Genomic DNA, 23,098 nt, shown 5'->3' on the forward strand with positions numbered 1-23,098 from the left:
AATCAACTCGTCATGCTCGCTTCATTTTCTGGCCGATGTAAAACAGCCATTTGTTAGGTCGTGTCAAGCATCGCAAGAACGTCCGCGGGGTGTCCCGCTCCTTGGACGGCCACGAATGGCATATCGATTGGCGATTCATGCGATCGACGCCTGATAATAAATATCCGAGAGCGAGAGTGGTGTAACATTCGAAAGTCCTTTCGGGCCTGGATCCCACCTCGAGCTTACTCCCGGTGTTGTTAATAGTTCTCGACGAGGGTTTTAGTCGGTACCCTCTCCGCTGACCTTGGCTTATGCGGAGAAATCGGTCGAAGGATGATATTTCGAGATATTCGGGAGTGTGTCCATTTATCTATTGGGCTTTTAGAAACTTCTACGATCATCGAATTAGTAGTTGGTAAAGACAGATCAATTTCGATTAGATCCCTACTCGTTGAACGAGTGATTGGAAACTTGCACGAATTCCAGACTCAAACGTATCGGGTTTATTTCGCTAATCGACAAAAGAATCGACTATACTTGGTTAACAACGGCAACAATTACTGACCTACGTTCTCCACGAGAGCATCGGATACAAAGATACGCGTTTCGTTAACGAAGTGATCTCGAGTCATTTAGAAAATCGCCAGCTGAGAATGATCATAAAACGGCAGTAAGCCTGGAATATAGACGTAAAATTTGATCAACCATCGAGTGCAATCCGGCAAAGATTTAAGGCGGTTAAGGGGTAAGCGCAAACGCGTTTGTTGCGTGAAATTTCACGATGTGGCCAGAACAGATCGGTGTCGCGCCGCTTAGTCGTTCGTTGGCCTCGTGGACGCTCGTTACGCCGCGGCGCTGTCTCGTAAATAACTGCCTTATATTCTCGCTCTCCTCTCTTCGGCTCTCTGTCCCCGAACAACCGTATTCATTCGCTGTTATTGCCGTTTAGAGGCTGTTGCTGCTTTTATGAAACACTCGAAAAATCGTGGTAACTGTGGCCACGCCGCTACTATTATCTCTGGCAGGAGAATGGCGATAATCGACCAACGGAAATGACCAATTAAACCTTCCGAATCTTTCGAACGTTGGATACCTGTGGGTACCTGGTGACTGCGTGGTTTGGAATTGGATTCTTGAAGCGGATGATGAAAACGTATCGATCGAGTGCTAGAAGTTTGTGTACACCAAAATCAAACGTACGATGAAGGCTGTGATGAGAGGTATCTTGACAATCGATCCAAATCCAACCAATCCAGCAACCATAAAGTAAATAATACCTGTATCTCGCTCAAGAAGAAAAATTTCGACATCACCGCTAAAGATATCCAAAACGATTTGAAAAAAAGCCGAAAAATAACCTGCACTACACGGACACGATCGAGAACCGACCAGAACAGAAACATGTTCGAAAAGATAGGTCCCGAATATAATTCCCGTCCGTCATGAATGTTCTCCAGATTCAAATGCGAATCCTTGATGCACGCTTCTAGATTACGAAGGATGGAGAAACGCCAGCCCGTCCCGGGGATCTACTTTGTTAACCATGAAGAACACGGAACAGGAACGTTTTGGTATGCGGCGCATCGCTGTCTTTACACCGGCTTGAACTAAATTTATGTGGCACCGGGAGCCGAGGGTGTGTATTTGAATCCGGGATGAGACACATCCATATTTTTTTCTTTACGACCACGCGTTGGGCCGTGCATGGAACTGCATGCCGGATGTAGCACGCGAACCGACACTTTTGCAACGCGACATGGACGCGACCTCCGGCATCGGACCCGCAACGTTTCTCTTTTTCTCTTTCCCTTTTCTTCCTTTTCTCTCCTCCCTGTACACTTGACTCTTTTTATTTTTTCTTTTCATCGCGGTCCGTTTGCCGCGTGATTCCGAACGTGTTGCAAGCCTCTACGTCTTTTAACGCGTCCTCTCCAGTATTCTTTTCGAACGTTGTTCTTAACTCTGCTGTCACCGACACACGGCCTTGAAGCGTCTGGAATTATGGACTGAAATTGCAGAGTAAAATTGACACTAGGAACGCGCTTCGCAGCTTCTTTGGACCTTGCCGCGGTCGCCGCGTTGATTCATCGGGGATGATGTAACGCGACTCGTTTCGGATATGCGCGCTTCTCGTTAGAGATGTGAATGAACGAGGAAGAAGATACTTGTGAAAGAAATTACGAAAGTGATAATTTAGTAAATGTCACGACGATTAAGTAGCAGGAATTCTAATTGTTCTAATTCTTGAAATTAATTTCCATTCCCTTGTCCAATAATTCTGCCTTCTCAGTTTTATCCGGGGAACAATTCCTTCCACGAAAGAATTATCGAAACGATCCATTGTAATACCTCACTCCCAAAACCACTCCTTTTGTCGCCACGTACTTCGTCCAGAGGCGTTGACAGCACTGTCATCGAGCTTAAAGCATTCTCTTGTGTTCGTTTTAGCGTATGCTAGGATATATACGACTGGCTGTCGCAATCTTTCGCTAAATTCGGGAACGCTCACGGGACTCCTCAGGGCCGAGGAATCTCGACCTTCTTGGCGAACGTTTAAATCGATCCTCCCCCTGGGAAACGAGGGCCTCGGGCCTGCTCGAATCTCGTTACCGAGCTCAGCGGGACTCCGATTACCATTTCTCGGACAAATCGTCGCCTTCGTGCCGCGTATCGCGAGATCCTTGCCGAGAAACCGCTTTCGAACGACTATAAATGCCGGTTGGCCTGTCCGAGCAACCGCATCCGGGGAAATTCTTCCTCGCGGATCTTCTAAGCGACCACGATCGGTTTTACTGGCTTCGTCTCGAGAGTTTAGAGGCTGGCTGTCTCTTCTGACTCACTCTGCTCATTAGCATGTGAGTCGGTAATAAACGCTGCTGAAGGAAATTAATAGACCGGTTGATTCGCTTGGAACTCCTCTCCTCTCCGCTTGATTGAGACGCGATTTTGACGAGAATGGAAGAGCATGTGTATTTTGTGGACTGAATTAGGAATTAGAGAAGCCAACTTGTGACTTTTCTCATCGTATTTACGTCCCTTTCCATTAAAACAAGCAGTCTTGCAGTTTTTTCAACACCTCAGTTACGAGACAAACCCTCGCCAAAATTACTCGATTAATAAAAAAATAGACTTCCCTGAAATTCCACAGCGAAGGAATTGTATATCTTCGCGCTTTGTAAAATTTGTATAAAAGTAAATAGAATAAATAACGTAGCTCTAATTCCTTCAACGATTACGTTAACCTAACGACACGTGATCGTGTTGTATAAATTCGACCACGATAATAGGGTTAATTCTACACGATGTCCACGACGACTCTAATCGTAAGAAGCAATGGTCAATGAAGAGGGATCGTCGAATCGACGTGCACGTGAGCGCGAGTAAGCGCACGGCCGAAGGTAGAGAGAAGGTAGGTAGGATGTAGGTCGTATATCAATCGGTTTATCTACTTGTCGACGCGTGTGGCCGACGGCACGTTATGTCGCGGTCGACAAGGAGAGCCAACGAGAGCTGGGACAAGGGAAAGAGACAGAACGGACCTCCGCCTCTCTCTGCGTCCTTCTTTCCAGCCCTGTCTTCTCTTCCCTTCTTATTTTCTTCGCTTAACTTGCGGAGACACCGAGAAAAGCAAGTTTCAAGCCACGGTGAAAGAAGGAGGAAAAAGAGGGAGACCAGTGTTCACTAATGTTCTTCCGTTGTTCCCTTTTCTCTTTATTGGATGGATTCCTCACCTTCGAGTTTAGTTGTCTAGTCGTATTAGAGAACAAACAATGAAACAGGATATTCGTACACGGTATATTTTATTGCATTAAAAATTGTTGAAAATGCTTCTTACTCTGTGAAATACACGATTCTGGCATTCGTATTAAATTTCTATGTAAAGTAATCAAATTCATCGTATCGTGCAATATCCTGTTTCACTGCGTGTTCTCCATTATCCAGTGCAATAGACATAAGTAAACATAAGTAGACAACGTAAGTTAGGTATTTGCCAAGAAAATATTTGATGCCAATCTTTCGGAATATGAAACTTTCTACGAAAGATTGTCATTCCTCGTTCCCGTGATGGAAGAGCCTGGACCAGTTAAACGCTAATCCTTTTCTTTAAATATTTCTTACTATTTCCTAAAGCACGATTTGCTCTATATTCCATGTACATAATGTTCGAAAAATTCAATCACTGAACTCGCTCCTTTACATCACTCTACAAAATGATACTCCCTGTTTCACGTCGTATTAAATCTTCCTTCCATACCATAAGAATGCTCCACCTTCATAAATCACGACTGATTACCCTGTCTTCGTCTGTCCAGATGCAAGGAAACAAGTTTCTTATTAATTACCCTCCGCATCGAAACTTTCCTGACGCTATCCTGTCGCTAATTGAACAGGGCCTTAACCCTTTCCTAACTACCACAGTTTCGTCTGCCACGTTTTCCTCGAATCTGCCGACCTGTTTCCCAGTTTTATGGTTTCTCTCACAGTCGTAAAACTATTTGCGGCTCTACACCGCGATAATAACTCACCGACCATCGCGTTTCTCAATTAGGTAACGCGCGATGGCCGCTGGCTAACGTAATTTCGAATAAATCAGGCCCCACTTTTGCCACTCGTCTCCTTCTATGGATCACAGTGAATCCCTGTAAACCTATGCTGTTTACTTATTTATTGTCTCCTATGTTTTCGGAAAAGAGTTGACAAGATAAATATAATAGTTATTGAATTTTTATCGATGTCACATTTGAATACTGAGAACCGCTGGTTTTCGCGATGATTCTGCCGTGACTTCTTGTCATTCTCGTTACATATGTACATTCTCATTAAATACATAATTCTTCTTTAGTTACATTGCTAAGTAAATTTTTTTAAAAATTTCTCGTTGATTTAAAATAAAATTCAAATAATGTCAAAAAAATTGATGTAACGAGTAAATGAACGATGAAATTGATGACTGATGAAAATAAATTCCACTATGAATTAAAATTAATTTCGATATTCAAAACATCGTCAACATGTATGAGCCCATATTAATATTTAAGATATGAAATAAGTATCTACATATTTTGGTTAAACTAAAATATAAATAAAAATATGCGTATCAACAAATACTTTATATATCAAGTTTTTTCAACATCTTCTACTATCGTCAGTATCCAGAACTATTGACAAGTTAATCATAAGAAATAATCAGAAGGAAGTTCGCTAATCAATTCAAGAAAATCTTACATAGGTTGGAAATTAAACAACGCGACGATAGAGCAATAAACTGATTCCACAGGCGAATTCTTTTGTACGTTTTACTATATACAGGAGTAATAATAACAAAGAACAAATTCACCACAAATATTTTTCATTCATAACCTCTCACTGAAATTACGTCTTGTTAAAAGTAAATCAGTGTGTCTGGATACATTTGAATAGTAGTGTACATACATATAATAGATGTATACAATTTACCTCCATTAGCACTCTCCGCTTTGAGATTCCACTTCTTGTCAAAGAGATCGAAAAGAACGAACGAAGCAGACCCGTTGAACGCAGCATCTACACATTTACACACTCGCATTCGATAGATCGATCGCCATCGTATTCAACGTGAACATAACGCTTCGTTTACATTTTTTTCTATGGCTTCCGCCTGTCGATCGCGAGAAGCCAAATGTATATTTTATTCGGTTTCTTCAGCCACTTTCTCCGATCGGTCCGAGAATCGTCGTTTTTGAGTTGAAAGACGAGGACATTCGAGTCATAGAGGCAACGTACACACGGCGGCGTCAGCGATTCATAATTTACCGTCGATGCTGCCCTCTCGCGTGGTCGTTTGCCTCTAATTTATGTGTTTTTAAAGACGCGCCCCTCGCGGCTCCTACAAGGATTCAATTTTCGACGGATTCCACTCGCCTCCCATCTCCCTTCCAACGCGATAATCGTGTTCCAGGCCATTTACACAGCTCACAATGTTATTTCAATCGCGAACACTCCCATCCGCGTAAACGCGTCGAACGTACATTTTGTTCGAGCAGATACGCTCAATACGCATGCGCAATCCCGCGCGTATGCAGTGCCGCAATTTATCAGGTTAATTAGTGCGTATTTATAAAGTGAAGTTTATGTTTCTCAAGTAAAAAATGTGGAAGCTGGCACGTTTGAAGTAAGTGGAGAACATTTGGGGAAATTGGAAAACGACTTTGGTGAGTTAATATTTATCGTTCGAGTATAATTTACGACGTAAACGTTACGAGTCTTATGATAATTTCGATACTTGCTCTAATTTTTGAGAGAATTAGATTATCACTGGCAACTATTATGAAGTTTGATACTTTGTACATATATATACTTTATATAACAAAAACCTTACATATATACACCTCTTAATATATCTTATAATAATAAATCAATTGTTTGTAATGAGAGATATTTTGTAACGTACCTATCAAATATGTCAAATATGTTTGGTTATGTTTACCTAACTCGATGAAAAATTATCAGTGTTATGATACTTTGAAGCGTAAGCGTCTTAGAAATCGGATTCGTTTTAAAGAGTAAAGAAAGAAATTGCGAATCAGTTGTAATCGTGTGGAAAAAGAAATCACCTATCAATTATAATTTACAAAACATATTTCATCGATTATTAATACATGGAAGGTTAAAGCTATTACGTGCATACATCAATAAATCTACAGCAACCTTGAATTTGAATAAATTATTGCACGTGTATTTGCATAGCAAGGCAGACCGCTGATCGGTCGTCCCTTGAACACCTGGTGCATATCCATTGACGTACATCGCATGCAAATATCGTTCGAAACACCAAAACAATACACGTCCACGCCCGGTATTTGCTGATGGCAATTTTGATCGAATAAAATTGCGCTAGCAATACATACTGGCATCGATTTTTCCACCTTAAATCAGCACGCGCACACACACCAAAATTTGTCAAAGAATTTTAATTGTATCGTCAAATTTCGGTACAAATCTTTTATTTCGTAAACAATCTCCGAATTCCTCGCTATTACATTGTCTTTTGTTATCATGAAAGCTAGTAGATTTGATACATCCGAGAGCTTATAGGTTATGCATTAATTTATTTTATTCTATTGAACTTCTTTATCTATTGTAATTTGGAAAAAACTGTTTCGTATAATAAAAATATGTATGACTTTTGCCTATATTATCCGCTTTAAGATAGCAATACTTAGGAATTTCGATGTAGAATTGTATCCAATAATACTATTTGTATCATTATACGCAAAATTATTGTACGCAGAGATGTTACATGTATGACGAAATGTCTCTGGAAGAGTGTGCTCTGCAAAATTTTATTCTGCACCTTCGATTACCTCTTCATCGGTCATCCGTGATCCCTCCATTTTGTGAGAAGGTCGATCAACGGAAACGAGCTCGTTACATCACAACGGAGGCAGGGACTTTGATCGCCATAAATACCGAAAAAGTCTCTATATATCCCCGTGGATAATTATCTGCGGCGATTCCCTTTCTCGCGGGTGCCCTGGCGCCTATTAAAAGTTCGTTTTCCTGGACATGGTACGAGGGCGGCATGGCCACCGGTGCCCCTTAATTAAGAGGACCCCGTGTTATACTGGAATTTCCTCCGAAACAGTCCAACTTAAGCGGTATTTAATAACGTAACAATTATATGGTAGGCACTAGACTTTCGAAACTGCGTGGCCCAGTCGAGGCCTCGCCGGTCCTATCTTCACCCTTCTACTTTCTTCTCCGCCTCTCTTCGTCCGTCCCTATTTCGAACCTATTCGCCTGTCTACACAGTCGTTCGAGGAAAAATCGAAGCTTTAGAGAGGTGTGTTTAGTTGCATATGAACGAGCGACTGTTGATATACGTTTGTTTCAATAATCAATTTTTTTATGGAATATTATAATATTCGTTTAGAAAGTAACTGTACAGTTTAAAAGACATTTTATCCATTATCCTGTCAAATTTAACGTATGGTCGGCTTCGTATGTTGAAGTTTTAAACCATTTACGGACTCGTTTCTTGCCACGAAATGTTCCATTACACAGAAGAAGAAAGTGGGTCGCAAGATCGAATTTTAGGAATCTTTGGACACGTATATAATTGCTCGTCGATCGTTCTATCCTAGATCACCGGCCATAAACACGTAGGCCGTAGAAGGCGGCGTATAACGAGGATGATGTTCCAAGGATCTCCCAAAAAGTATCCCGTTCGAGCTTCCATCTAGCACAAAGAGATACATTGTGCATAGTTGGTCCCACGCGGCTTCCCGCCTTTTATCTGCTCGTGTCGTTTTTGATTTTATGTCTTTTCGAAGGATGTAATTATACGATTCCGGCGATTCTCCCAAGTGTGATTAACCCATTCCTACTCGATTTCAGACGGTTCTAGACAAGCAGTTTTCGTTTAAGTTGTTGGTTTTTTGTTGCGCACCTTTTAGATGACTAAAGCATAAAACTTGTATCAAGGGGATCAAGATAAAAAAATGTACGAATAAGTGCTTATACAACGCAACGGAGAAACAAGCTTGTAAGACTTCCGAAGAATGCATCGTTGTAAACCACTGGCCATGAAAAATGACAAATTTCATAGCATTCTGGTAGTTCTTAACCACGTTATTCTAAAGTAAAATCTTCGAAATGCAGTCTACGTCTCACAGAAGGATAAATTTAGTAACTGGCCGCATGGGTATCATTAAATAGCTCATTTCTATTCCCCCTGACTTCTCCAATTCAAGTCTCCAATCACGAAAAGTACCAAACCAAGCGTATCAATCCATCATCGAACAAAAATTCCAGCAGAACTCCTCGTTCTCATCTTCACCTCTCTCTTAACCTCTCCACCCCCTCCCACCCCCTCGCCCTTACACACATCTCCAGAAATGCTTCCAGCAACAAAACCGCTAATCAGAAGAGCAGGATCCAAAAGCCGTTTTAAATTCAATCGAGACAATTCCTCGAAAGTATACGCTTGGAACCATCAGGAAGTCATTTGTCACCCTTCATCATCCTTCCACGCTACCTCCGCGACCTATCTCGTCGCTGTCGTCGTTCGGCTACCCGCTGTATCGAGGAAACTCAAGGGGGCAGAAAGAGGAAGGGCTGAACACGCAGGGATCAATTTTCGAAATTATCGTCGGGTCTCTGCGAACGCGTATATAATTGGCCATTGATCGGTCCCGCCCAGTCCCCCGGTCGTAAACGCGAGAGCCTCCGTTTTCGAGAGCTCGAGAACCGTACCGGCACAGACCCATTTCGGGACCTCTGTTGCCGTGGTTCCCGAAAAATATTCGATCCAACTATTCCAGCGGAACAGTTTACAACGCAACACAATATAACACCTAACGACCGTACTCGGACCGCGGGCTAGCCAATTAAAAATCGAAACGGCCAATTACCCGACGATTGCGACCGGTTACGACTACCCCCGAAAACCGCGAGGCTGTGTTTTGCTTGTCTTCTTCTATTATTTCGTAGCCTGTTCTCTTTTCCAACAACTTCTGTTGGGTATCTTCGGGGAGGCTGACGAGGATAGAAGATTGACGTGTCTCCGAAAAGATCGTTGTCTTCGACGTTGACGGATTAAGGCGGTTAGCATGTTGCAACGTGTTGAATCGATTTGTTAGACGATGACTTGGATTTTTCTAAATTCTTTTTAGGAATCCGCGTTAGTTCAAGTATCATTTTGGGAATTGTTTTAAATTCTTGGGTTATCCTGCAAGTAATGTGAATTTTCTAGAACCGCATCACTTACATACGTACCGATGTAGTGGTAGATTTGAATTTTTATTATCGTTGTAGAGTTGCTTGAAAAGATAAGAGATAATAGATGAATGAAGAGCTGTTTCATCAAGAATTGTATTAATCTAAAACTGATTGAACAAGGATGCGTAGCTTGTTCCTCTCGGCGGTGGAGAACAACGTTTCAAGCAACGCAGTGGAACGTGTGAAAGTACCTCGCGAACTTACGCGACGGAATGAATGTTTTGTTGGTGGAGGGCCCGAGGCGAGGAGAGTTCTGTACGGTGGAAATGTGGTTACTGCAGACCGGTGGAATCGTTTGGGAGTACCTGGTTTTTAGAGACGTTGCTCCCGTCGGGTCGTAAACACAGGGCGCCGGATTACGAGCGGGCCCCGGCCCATTTTTCGAGAACGATACGCCTCGCTCCGCGGAAGCTGTCCGAAGATTCTTGATGGGAAGACAGCTAACCCTTTCGCTGCTCCATTTTCTATCCTTCTGTTCTTACTCGAATATTTTCTACTTACTGTAACGTAGGATCCGTAACAGAACGTTACGAGAGGAAACGAATAACAAAAATATTGAAAAGTATTAAAATAAAAAAGATGTTAGTCCGAAGCGAAGCAACAGATTTGCGAATCTTCCCTCGACAATCGAAAAATTGCTAGATAGGAAACTGGATCCGCGACACTTTCGAGGTAGCGGGCGAAGTATAACGAACAGAAAGATCGACAGGCCTATCATTCACGATACGTTGATCGTACGATTGGTTCAAGGAAAAAACTGCGCGAAGGATTTCTCGAGAAGAAGGCAGTAGAACGAACGAGCGGCATGATGCCTCCATAAATCCCACGTAATCCTCTCTTGATTTCAGGGCCTCGATTCGCGCGATATATTGCGTCGAATTCCGATTAGCTGTCCGTCGAAATTGCCTTCAATTTAGCAATTAACGAGGGGGAGGAGGGCTAATGGGAGGGTAGCTAGACACATCGGGTCGTTTGAGTGACAGCTCTGACCTCTCCCACAAGTTCTACGCGCCTCGAACTCACCCCGAGTCGACAATCGAGTTCACTCACACGACCCAGCCGGTATTCATTGAAATCGAACCGGGCTTCTATCTCGAATCACGAGTCTTTCTCGTACGGTTATCCAACCGATGCGAAAATTAGCAGATGTTCGCATAAACGTTGCGTGGAATCTTCCTCCCTAATCCTTTATGTCTCCGGTACTTTAAAATATCATTTTCGTTAGACTTTCCCTGTTTGACACGTTCTTCTTTCTTTTTCGACTCCCTCGATGGGAAACGACAACGCAAAAAGACACCACCCATCGAGGGTACGCTGGAACGACGCGAACGAATCGCAGTCGAGCGACAGTTTTTCGCAGTTGTGGTAAGCTTCCTGTGTTTTTCCGCTCTTTGATCGCGACAGAAAGGACCACCGTAGAATACAGAAAAGATATAGAGAGCCGCAAATTGTCCCGTAACAGCGACACAAAGTGACTAGTAGCCTTCTGAACGCACAATAGCGACAAAAGGCGAGGTAGTCGAGGATGATCGTTTCCGAAAATAGAAAGGAAGAGGAGAGGCTAGTGAATAAAAAGAGCAAAGGGAAGAACAAGAAAAGGGTCTCTTTTTCACGCTGGATAGGCGCAGATCGGCACGAGAGTCTCGTAGACAGGTAGATAGCTAGGTAGCTGATACTTGGTGCAACAATAGCCTCTCGAGGATCTCTGCAGTCCTCGTTTCAAGGATTCGAAAACTCGAGAGCGATAAATAGGCGAGCATAATTCAGGTAGGACACGGATACTTGACCGCGGTGTTGACTTATTGGATCATTCGTAGCGACGAACTAACGAAAGCTATGGGAAGAATCGCCTCGATGTACCTGGTTCACAATTCCCTTGATTTGCATGATTCATTAATTAAATTCTGTCACGCTTGTCTTAACAGAGGCTTGAAATGTCAGGCGGCTTCGTAAGTCGGCCAATCGATTCGTTCTGTTGGCCGAGCCCTCCCGATCGAAGCTGTGCAAATTTTGGTATGCGTGTCAGTTGGATTTAATGAGTAGAATTAATGTAGTTAATTAACAGCTCGTCACTGGGGCTTTGCAGTAATTGGGTCATCCGAAATTGTTGCGTAACGCTACGTGTTACGATATTCGTAGTTCGAAAATCTTTCCATCCATTCGTAATTTGTGAAATGCTTCCAAAGCAAGGAACGATTGTTTTTGAATTTACCCTTATTTGTTTAAAAATCGACTTATTCTCCTTCTTTGGACATCACTCTGATGTTTCCCGTGAAAAAGCTCCTCGTAAAACAGGAAGCTACTACAAATCGATAAAAGTCAGACACTGCTTGTCACCGAAGAACATCGAAACATCACACCTCCTGCCTTTCGTCTTCCACTTTCTCAGATGAATAATGATCTACAGCTTATCTCGAGTGTCGCGCGACAGATGTCAAAATGACCTGTAGTTCTCCACGAAAATTGCTACGAGATAAGATAGGTACGAGTTTTCAGCTTATACCTGTGGCTGTCTGTATTACCATTTTTTTCTTACTAGTCCAGCAGTTGAAAATAACTAATTTATTTAAGGGGGTGAATCACCCTCGGATTGACAAAATTTTTCTTTTCTCCACTTGCTCCGGCCATTATTTGCCTGGAGGCTTTTGCCGCGTCAAAGGTAAATCTCGTAAAAAGGACAACGCGAACGGTGGTCTTCGAGGAGGCGACACTTTGGCCAGCTACCGTGCGGTTTATCCACAGGGGGTCTGTCGTCTCGCCCTCCCGTTTCGTAGCCACCTTTGATCGTCAGTTTTTCGGAAGAATTCGACCACAAAAGATCGTTAGTAGTAACCACGTTCGAAGGGTATACACCGTGTCTGACTACCAACGTCCGTGACAAATTTCTAAAATCGCATTCGGTCTGTGAATAGGGTCAAGGAGCGTACCATAGACGTTCTAACAGGCCGATGGTAATAGAAATTTAATGTGCCGCCGATTCGGGGTTTACGCGGGTCGTGTAGGTTAAGGTTTCTGGGATTTTGAAACAGGCTGGGACTTGTGTACGAGAAGCTTGAGGCAGTGTCAAAAAAAGACGGCAGAGTCTTTAAGTCGTCGTAAGATCTGTCATGCCAAGTAATGGTATGATCTTGATTTGTAAAAGTGCACTATGCAGATCGGAGATCGGAAAAAGATTTCCATACGATAGTACAGTAAACGAAACAAAGAATTTTCACATCGATAAAAATTCCAATTTATTCGCGAAAGTTTAACATCTTAGGCGAAACGGTTTACAGTCGGCAAAAGGACGAAGAATTCTTACGTCGAAGCAACTACGATTAAAGTAGGTACATCGCACATCTGCAAGCCGGATCAGGCACAGACACGGCCAGTTGGACACCAATCGTTATTTAACAAGCATCTCATTACCCTGTCGAAAAAAAGTCTCACCAATAGTGTGGCGTCGCGAATTCAGCTGTGACAAGAACCCTACTCTCGCACAATGTGAAATTAAGCTACGTAATCCCCGGACGTACGCTGGAACGACGACATAGGGGCTTCCTCGTGAATTTCCAAAGCGGCATCGACGTCGCGTCGCCACCCCGTCAAACCGACTCGTATTCTTGGTGGCGTGGCTAAAGTCGCCGCTGAAGGAGGACGGGGAGGAAACGAGGTAGAAGGATCGCGCCGGTCGAAAGGAACAAATGAAGGGACGGTGGATGAAGAAATAAAGAGAGGAGACGAGTGGCGAGGAGATAAAGGACGAGAAAATCGAGGATGAGAAAGAGAGAGAGAGAGAAAGAGATTGGAAAGAGGGAGAAGAAGAGCGAGGCGGTGGTGGATGGAGTGTCTCGATTCGACGGCGCTTCAAAGGCGGCCGAAGAAATAAAAACTCAGCTCTCGCGGTCCTGTTGGCAGAAAAAGGAAAGGGAAGCCCGCCTCCAGGGAGACTCCGGGTGAACCCCCCTCGTGGACACGCCGCCATAATAGGCGGCGTCTTTACGATTAGCATTGTGAGTCTCTCGATGAATGTGATTGTTGTCTAAGCGGGGCCCTGTCGTCCCGTATACCGGTGTAGCCAACAGAGATGGGGGCGCATAGGGACCCACAAGGATCTCGTGCTGAGCCCACAATGCGCGCAGCTATGCCAAGCACGCGTCCCTTGTGTTGCGTGAGCGTGCGCCCGCGCGCGCGACCTGCGTGCCTATATTTATAATGCATTATTTACAACTACAAGGGCTCGGTATTCCTCTTGCTTTCCTCCTTTCGCCCGCCGACATCGCCGCTCTGTCCTTCGCTCGAAAATCATCCTGTCGGCTCACACCGTGTCTCGATTCCTCTCTTTTTTCTTTTTTTTTTTTTTTTTTTTTTGGTATTTTATCACTTCGTCTATCCCGTTTTATCAGCATTGACATTAACTTTTCTTTATCAGCGTTGTTCTGAAAATCACTGACCTCGGAAGAAATTAAGACGCATCTGAGTCAAACATAAACGATAAACGCGCGTTTCTATACCTGTCAGACATCTTCGAGCATTACGTGCTCTCCAATGATATTTCTTTACAGTACGACCTAGCACCCCTTTGTCTCTCCGTGTTTCTCAAGCCCTTATCCCTCCTTAAGAGCGACGTATGTTGACCCGTGCCAGGCATTGTCCTTTCATCCAGCCCTTTCCTCTTCCCATCTCTTCGCCCCAACCCGATCCCCGTCACGGCACACGTGCCCGATTTACCATGGTACACCTCGCCATCTTGTGCATCCCAGGTCGATTCCCCTGGGTGCACTTCCACGACGATTTCTGTTAAGGACTCGAGCCGATTGAGACAACGAACGTAGCTTCTCTCGGTGATCGATCGATCTTGGGGAAATGTTATCTCGCGACCGATCCAACCACTGACACCTTTCTGCTCTTTCGAGAGAGGGAGAGAGTCCGCGTGCACGAGAAAGCTTGGAAAATATTGTATTACCTGCGGACCGGCCGTCTGTTGGCTGTAGATCGCCGCTGATAACGGTAATAGGCTTTTAAAATGTTTATACTCGCCGGGACTTCCGTCGGTGTATCGCCAATAACGAACGACTCTTCGTTCCCGATACCGTAGCAGATCCGATTTGTGTTCGAGGTGAATAGATTAGGTGAAAGGTGAGAGTCAACCATGGAAATTGAAAGGTCGACTAATTGGAATTGAAAATAGTTGATGGATCGACATCGTTCTGTTAACTATTTCGTTGCTTTTCACAGGCTACGCCAAATAGGGTAAAATAGGTTTATACGTAGGGTTACTTGAACCAGATCAATCCAAGTAATTTGCTTCCCTAAATTCGACTATGACTATTTTATTACCACTATATATACTAGCAAAGTATTTGAAACCGTTGTCATTAATGTTTCTCTTGGTGGATCTACGGTACACGATAATATATTATACTTTCGTTATTGCGTTAAAGACTAACGGTGACTTATGGTATACGACTATTTTTATTATTTTACCAGTATTATTATTTTGTAATATTAATGCGTCCAATGGCATCGACTTTTAACGGTTAAGTTTCTACGAATATAGAAGTCCGGGACATTAAATATCCTGATACAAAACGATATTTAAAGAGCGGTAAAACTCGGCGTGAAATCGTCGGGTACGTTAATTACGCAAACGTCTCATCCGTGTTTCACAATATTTTTTCCTGGTCATCATCTCTGTTTTCACGGCAAAATAACAGGAAAGCGACGTGGCACAAAGTGGATACGTTACTACGGCGTTTCGTCGTATTTCTATTTGGTATGCACAGTTCATCGAAAAAGGAAAGCCACTAAATTCCGCTGGTTCTGTCGTTTATAAACGAATGTACGGGCATGAAAACCGACACTCAGCCACGCTCGTAACATCTCCTCTGTAAGCTTAAACTTCCTCGCCGGCACGACTTCCACGTGTCGAAAGTGTATTGTGCCCAACGATATAGATACTTTCCCGCATCAGCGTCTATTTCCGGCTAGAAGCTTACCGGTATTTTTTACCCAACTTTTTAACCTTGAAATAACGTTAAAATTTAAAAGAATTCAAAAGATGGGGAGAATATAAAACGAGATAAATTACTTGATAATGAACAGAAAGAAACACGACTTTGTTGTAAAAATATGGTAAAAATATAGAATATTCGACGTATGTTTAACAATTTTACGATACGATTAAAAATAATAGATGACGACTAATTTATTCGACGTTCTTTATTCCTTGATTTCTCGTTATATGCACGACACGTAACCGTAATCATCTCCATTCGTATAATGTGTCGGTAAATTTAATGAAATTCGAATATGAACATAGGCTTATCCATAACTCTAATCGAAACGCAACACCTGAGTAGACCAACAACTGGTGAATATAACACCCTCCGAAGAGGAAGTCCGCTGGCGGCAGCGACTTCCGCGTGTGGTCGATCGGCCAGACAGAGCACGTACACCTTGAAAGGGGAAATAAATAAGTTCGTAGACATTTTACGGTTAATTATCGCCACGCAGAGCCAACAGTTTCACGTGACTGACCGACCAAACGGACACGAGAATGCACGTGAACGAGGGAAGGAGAGAAAAGTGGAGGAACTTCAGAGTGGGTGGCCGTCGCCTCAGATCCTAATCTTCTGGTTTACGGGGTCTTGTCCTTCCTTCCTTCGCTCTGCCGACCTTACTACGTATGCATCCCTCGCGAACCTCTCGCTTTCCTTTTCCATTCTCGTCGCGAACAACCCCTATCGCCTCGTTTAACCTTTGCACATTGCAATTAATTTCCCCGACTATTCCTGAGAAATATTCATTTCGCAGTTAGAGAAAATGACCATCTTAGAAGCGTATTAAAATTTCAGTGCCATCTTTAATTCACTGGAATATCTAAAAAATTGCATTCCGCTCTTAAGATACCTTATTCCGCAGCGATGACGCGTTGCGAGCAATTTTTATTTCCTTTGCATTAAAATAAAATGTAGGTACATACATGGCAAGTTCCATAAGCGTTTGTGCTTGAATTACACTTTCATGTAATAAAGATCACAGTAAATTAAACGAGAGATCAGATAGTACGAGAAAAGGTTTGTTCACAAGTTTCGCGTACAATGTGTCGCGCCGCTACTCTGGTGTAATTAAAGTCGGTGACAGGTGGTAGGCGAGGCACTGATAGATGCGAGTGACGCGGTTAAGTATCAATTAATTGACACAGCCAGAGATAAATTGATTTATGGATGTTTCGCAGTTGTAACTCGTAACGCGTTCATTGTTCGTTCTCCCCGTCGTTGATCACGATTCCATTGTCTTATAATTTACGCGAATTAGAAACAGGACAAGTGAGAAGAAGATGAAAGCGGACGGATGGTGTTACACGAGTTACTGCACCAGTTACGATTTCTAATTGAACGCGCGAAACGTTTTATCGCCGTCGTTGCTGCATATCATTCTCGCGGATCTCTATAATTCATTCTCTACGACCGACGAATTATTCTTTCGTTTGTACCCTCGGCTATCTTTTAACGAACAAGTTTTAACGTACGTGAATACGTACATATCCATGGTAAAGTGAAATTACAACTTGTTCGTTAAAAGATAGCCGAGGGTACAAACTAAACGTGAACGAAAATATAGGTAGAGTGTAATAGCGTGGGTTCGAAATAAGTTAAATCAGAAGGTCGCTTCTTAAGTAACTCTTTGCTACCTGTAACCACCAAAATGAGCTCGAAAATCAGCTTCACCGAGACGCTGTCACTTGTTGCGAACGAGAAGCTGACGACCGCCGGTACGGCATGGAACAAGAACCGAAAGGGGCAACTATTTCGGTCGAAGAAGAAAGGCAGCAATTTTCGAGGTGGTCCTCGCGTAAGGATTGGGAAACGTCGGGTCGAACGCGTCCACCTTTCTTCTCGTTCACCTTCACCGCCATGTGCTCATCGCCTTTTCTTCTCTCCGTTGCGTTGGTATCCCGCGTGTATAGAGACGAACAGAAGAGAGACCGTCCGTTACGTGCGTGATGCTCCGCAGAAGAAAGTAAAGAGAAGGAAAAGGAAGAAAAAAAAAACGTAAGAAAAGGAACAAAAAAGAAAAAGAAAGGAAGAAAAGGGAAGCGGGAAGGGAGGACCCAGTACATCGTTGGAGGATATTTGCGCCGAAAGCGGCATGAGCAGCAGATTGACGGGCGACCACCCGGGCCAGAATGAGTCTTGCGTGGTCCTCGAACGGCGACAAGCTTCTTTCTCCTCTCGTTCTTTCCTCGCCCTCGCGATTTCGTCCCTGTCGCGCCTCATTGTCCAGCAGAAATGCGCCCGAACCATCGACCGGCTTAACGACGTCCGTTCGCGTCTTCGGTAGGTCTCGTTTCCGAGCAAACGGCTCTTTTATGCGTCTACTCTCGTCCTACACGCTGGTTCGCGGTAGTTCCACCACGTTTTCCTTCGAGAAAACTACCGGGCAATGGCGACAGTACCACCAGCATTTAAGCGATCGATTTTATATAGACGCGTACGAACCGTTCAAAGGCGAAAGCGATGTACTTTTATAAAAATTTCAGAATTTTCCAAATTACTAATCTCAACGTCGAACAAATAGTCACTGGAAAATGAATAACCCTCTCAAGAATTATTATCTCGCCTGGACGTTTAGTCCGTGAAATTTATATTCGAAAATGATCTCGTCGATAATTATCAGCTTCCTTATGATCTAGATCGATTATCGCGTTTCACACAAGATCAGCAGGTGTCGTTACGTATAAATGGGCGTGCACGTTCACCGTGGAGGGAACTAGATCGTGGCAGCGTGATCTCTGGTCGAATCGTAAAGCAGGAAATTTATCATCGTGATAAAAGTCGAGAATTTATCATCGTCTCGGTGTTTAAATTTTTTATTACGATCTTAGTTGCCGTTAAGAGCCATAAAGCTGTTTTATACCGCGGCCTTTTATCCCGTTTCCCGTGGTGGACTCCGCGACCGGTCACCGAGGTAGCCTTCCACGCCGCGTGGGAGGGGTGCATCTTTAAAATGTGGTTTCAACCCCTTCGCGTGGCCAATTTAAATTCCTTATCGCGAGGCTTAATTGCCGCGCCTGAGGACTCGTAAACTTGTACTACACCATGTGAATCCTCCTCTCGTTCGCTTCGCTTCGTACACTCCGCTTTCTTTCTTGTTTTCGCGAAATTCTTTGGTCGGAGATAGCTCGAGAACGTGTTTCGCGTTTATCGTTGTACCAGAGGCATTCGCACATTTTTCCAATTTATTGTGTACTATGCGTGGCTTTACGGGGCTCGAATGGCTTCTCGTCCGCGTTGTTCCAGCTAGTTTACTACCTCCCAGACGCGTTCGACGAATTCTTACCACCACAATGTTCTACTTGTTACGTTAATGATTAGTTTTTATGGATTAATTGTGGCCGTATATTTCTTAATCCTTCGACTATTTCGCAACGACGGATCTTCCCACGTAATTCATTTCGTAGGCTGTGGAATTTCTTCCAAGCGTGAATTTTTCAAAAGATGTTTTTAAATCGCCGCAACTTGAAATTGCGTTGCGTTACATGCGCATTTATGGAGTAATATACGAAGACGGACGAAACTATCATGTTCGTACTGATAAATAATTGATAAATATTATAAAAGATTAATAAATACACGCTCGTGGCAAATTCTCTCACGATTCTCTCGAAAGCGGCTGATCTCGATTCGTCGTCGTAATACGAGCATCACATCCGAGCCATCTATCCGGATTTATTCCTCGCGAGATGCATTCGCCGTTAGCGAAGCGAGAAAAAGAGAGAGCGAGGAACCAGTTCGTCAAATTTTCGTGCCGATCGGGTGCACAACAATAAAACGTCAAAGACGACGCATGGGACCACCGTTCTGGCTGCTCCCTTCTCGTCTCTCCCTCTCGTCCTTAGGATCGCCTTCTCTTTTCAGACGCTTCACCAACCACGCGCAATTTCTTTCTGCGAACGAGAAACACGCGAAAGTAGAAACGTTTCGTGCGATGGAAATTTCGCGATTTTAAGAGGAACAGTCCGCGTAGTATGAAACAGAATTCTATTTGGTTATTCTACGTTTCGCTACGAAAACCTTCTGCGTAGAACCGAAAACCGATCTTCCAACACACCTACCAAACTTATCTTCCCTCTTTTCTCTCGCCAGCCATTACAGCATCCAAGAAGGCAAGCAAGCGATATAAAAATAAAAATAAAAACAAGCCTGTCCGCGCTCAATAAACCCGAAACAACCATTGATATCTCGAGTACCCGCGTATAATCGTTGCTCGAGGATGCTCGATGCGAGATATCCACGAGAGCGCCGAAAATCCAGGCGAGATCCAGAAAGCACAGTCTCGTGTCCGCTCTCGTCTGCCGGTCGTCGCACGTGTGGTCCCACCGGCGTAGATCTAGTCTCTTGTCACGGATACGCGTTCCTCTTCGTTCCACCGTCCTGGTACGTCGTCGGCTGTCTCTGTTCCGACCGTGTTATCTCGTATTCTTCCGATGTTCCTACCCCGTGTTTCGTCCTGACGCTCGGGTTAGCTTCGAGAAATCGCGTGGGCAGGTAATCGAGTAGGCCCCTCGCGAGAATTTAAGATCGTCGTATCCAGGTTCTTGCGCTTAGCCTCTCCGCCACGTTGTCGCGAGATTAAGCGGCTCTCGGATCTCGTCCTCTCGCGCTCCACCGGCATGGTAGACGTCCACGCCTGGATCCTCCGCCTCCCATGAATCCGTCTTTCGCACCATCCTCAGGGAGGAAGCTGGCCAACCTTTCGATCGTTCGCTTGTTTCCAGTCACCATGCAGATAAGCAAGTTATTAGGTGTTGGAGAAGGCTCTTCGATAGTTGTCCTTCTTTTCTTCTTTTTGTCTTTGTATCTTTGCCTATTAACATGGCGCGTATGGTAATTTGTTTCCTAATACGGCTACTCGAGATTACAAGCTCCTTGAACAAAATGTACTTTTTGCTTTTTGATTCTTGGCGTCTGCTTCTTATGGCGTGTATGTTTATCGAAGAGTTTCTCCTTTTATCGATTTCTCTCGTCTTTTATACTTAGTTTTATTTAATTGATCGAACCTTACACCGATCGGCGTAATATTTGACCCGTTTGATGCTAAAGTGGTGTAAGTCGAAAAAGTTGATCGTTTAACAGGATAACGAGGGATAAATTAGAAATTCCGTAAGAGGTCGAGTGGGCGATTCTCGCGTGTTCTGTTATCCACCGACAAATTAACGAAGATATACATACTAACACCGATTTTGCACAAAACAGGATGAAGATTACGTTTCCGAGATACGATGTCAAACCAAATAAACGAACGGTTTACACCACTTTTGCATTAAACGGCTCATTTAATGGATAAAACAAATCTCTTTTCAGATCGTGTCTCTTCAATAGCGTGCATAAAAAGACGAATCCTCATAAATATCCAAACAGATCCAACTAGACATTCTCTCACAAAGGCAGCCATTTATCCAAAAGCATGCAATCCGAATATCACCGACATGTCGAACAGCAAAAGTTTTTCCTCGAGCGTCACTCTCGATCTTCGGATACATTCCTCGACTTGCTTACCGTTATCTCGATCGAGCTGACAAAACGTCAGCGAGTTCCCTTCTTGACCGGTTGCAAAAAGCACCGTTTGACGAGGGTGACACCAGAGAATATCGGGCTCGATCGAGTATACATAATACGCGTCTCGTATCGACCTTTCTCTCTTCTTTCATCGTTCTATCCCTCTCGCCCTCTTTCGTTTCGATTCTCTCGACGGTGCACGGTCTCCGGTCTTTCCCCGTGCGTTGGGATCACCCGATGGCAGAGAGGGAAAAAAAAAAAAGAGCGGACAGGGAAAAAAACGGAGGGCCACGATCGTCGTTGGTGCGCTCCTTCCACGAGGATTACAGGTTTGCGGAGAGATCAAGATCTGAGCTTTTGGTGCTGATCGGATGGACGGATGGACGAGAACAGACCGGACGGTTCCCACACGCCGCTTAATTGATCGATTCGAAAATCTTGGTGATCACTTGGAGGATCTGATCGAGCATTTACCATAGATCGTGTCCGGATCCTCATCCCGCCGATCTTTACCCCTCGCCCGAATTCTCAGGAGTATAATATTAGGCTAATCCGAAAGTTTCCTCTCTGGATTTCACACGTATATTTCTAAGAATATTTAGAAATGTTCGCAAATCGCGGTACGACAGTTTGAAATCTCTGCGCGTCCCATAGGAAGCATGGAATTTTGCTAAAAAAATCAATTCTACCGTCTTGGAACACGTTTTGGTAAAAAATTGAATCGAAGTAGCGAATGTCGCCGTTGATATCGGTAGATTTGATTTCGAGTCAACAACAAAGTTAGCAGGTGATATAGCACGGATTCAATTGGGAAGATGATAGACGATGAAAGGAAAAATTAAACGGAAGGAGCGTGAAAGGGGGTCGGTCGAACGACCGGCCGAATATTTCCTAAGATTATGACGTCAGGCTGCCAGTTAGCCGAGGCTTAACGGTGTAATCCGTCGTAATGCTCGTCGGAAACCTCTCTTCTCATCCCTCCTTCCAATGGCCGACGTTATGTGTCCGTGGATATGAATGTTTCTATGCGCGCGGTTGGGGGTGGTGGCTGTTGAAGTCGCGAGTGATAGATCGTGTCAACGAACAGGTAGCTGTTAGATCGAGACACCCTCTCTGCGAAGTGGAGGAATTAATCGTACACCGTGTAAATTAGTTCACGATAATGGTAATATTTATTTATTTCGGCTTTTATTCTCTCCCTATATAGAACAATGGCTACGTTCTTTGCACTAACGAGTAATGCTACTCTCGGAATTAAAACCAACGATTCGTCTCTACGATACGATAGGTTCTCTTCGGCCAATTCCAAACGTCGAAATAAAAAATTACACGTCGAGCATTATCGAAGATGGAGTACAAGGTCGACGATAGGAAAATTCACCGATGAAAAGTGAAAAGCTTTGTCATCGAACGAGGAGGAGACAATCAATGGATTTATCGAGCTTTAACGGAACAACGCGTGGCGCTTTTCCTTTTTTTTTTTTTTTTTTTTTAAAGCAGGATTCTCGGTCTGGTGGCACTCGATCGTTAATAATCGCCTTTCTTACGGCATTGTAAACGCTGCGGCCGAACACGATCAAACGAGCGGATAATCGAATTCGGGAAGTGTACACGAGCGCCACGCACAAAAGAATGGCCTCCACGATCCGTGAATGATGATCGTAAATGGAAAGTTTGGCGGAAGATGCTCGAGACCCGGCTGGTTAAGCCGGGAACTCGATAAATTCTAAATCTTTTGTCGGCGCTAACGACCGGGCGACAGTTAAATGCTCAGCTGGAAAAATATTAGCGATAAATTTCTGTTCGTTGATTTA

General features: G+C 43.9%; 1 protein-coding gene across 1 annotated transcript in view; it reads right to left on the minus strand.

Moving 5' to 3' along the window:
* LOC132911091 (optineurin-like) overlaps positions 1 to 15,577 on the minus strand; it is a 428,401-nt gene extending 412,824 nt beyond the window's left edge. Inside the window, exon 1 of the mRNA XM_060967486.1 lies at positions 15,573 to 15,577. The gene's annotated coding sequence lies outside the window, so the exon portion shown is untranslated. The remainder of the gene's footprint in view (positions 1 to 15,572) is intronic.
* Between the last annotated feature and the right edge of the window lie 7,521 nt (positions 15,578 to 23,098).

This window comes from Bombus pascuorum, chromosome 10, assembly GCF_905332965.1.
Source record: "Bombus pascuorum chromosome 10, iyBomPasc1.1, whole genome shotgun sequence".
Classification (NCBI taxonomy): Eukaryota; Metazoa; Arthropoda; class Insecta; order Hymenoptera; family Apidae; genus Bombus; species Bombus pascuorum.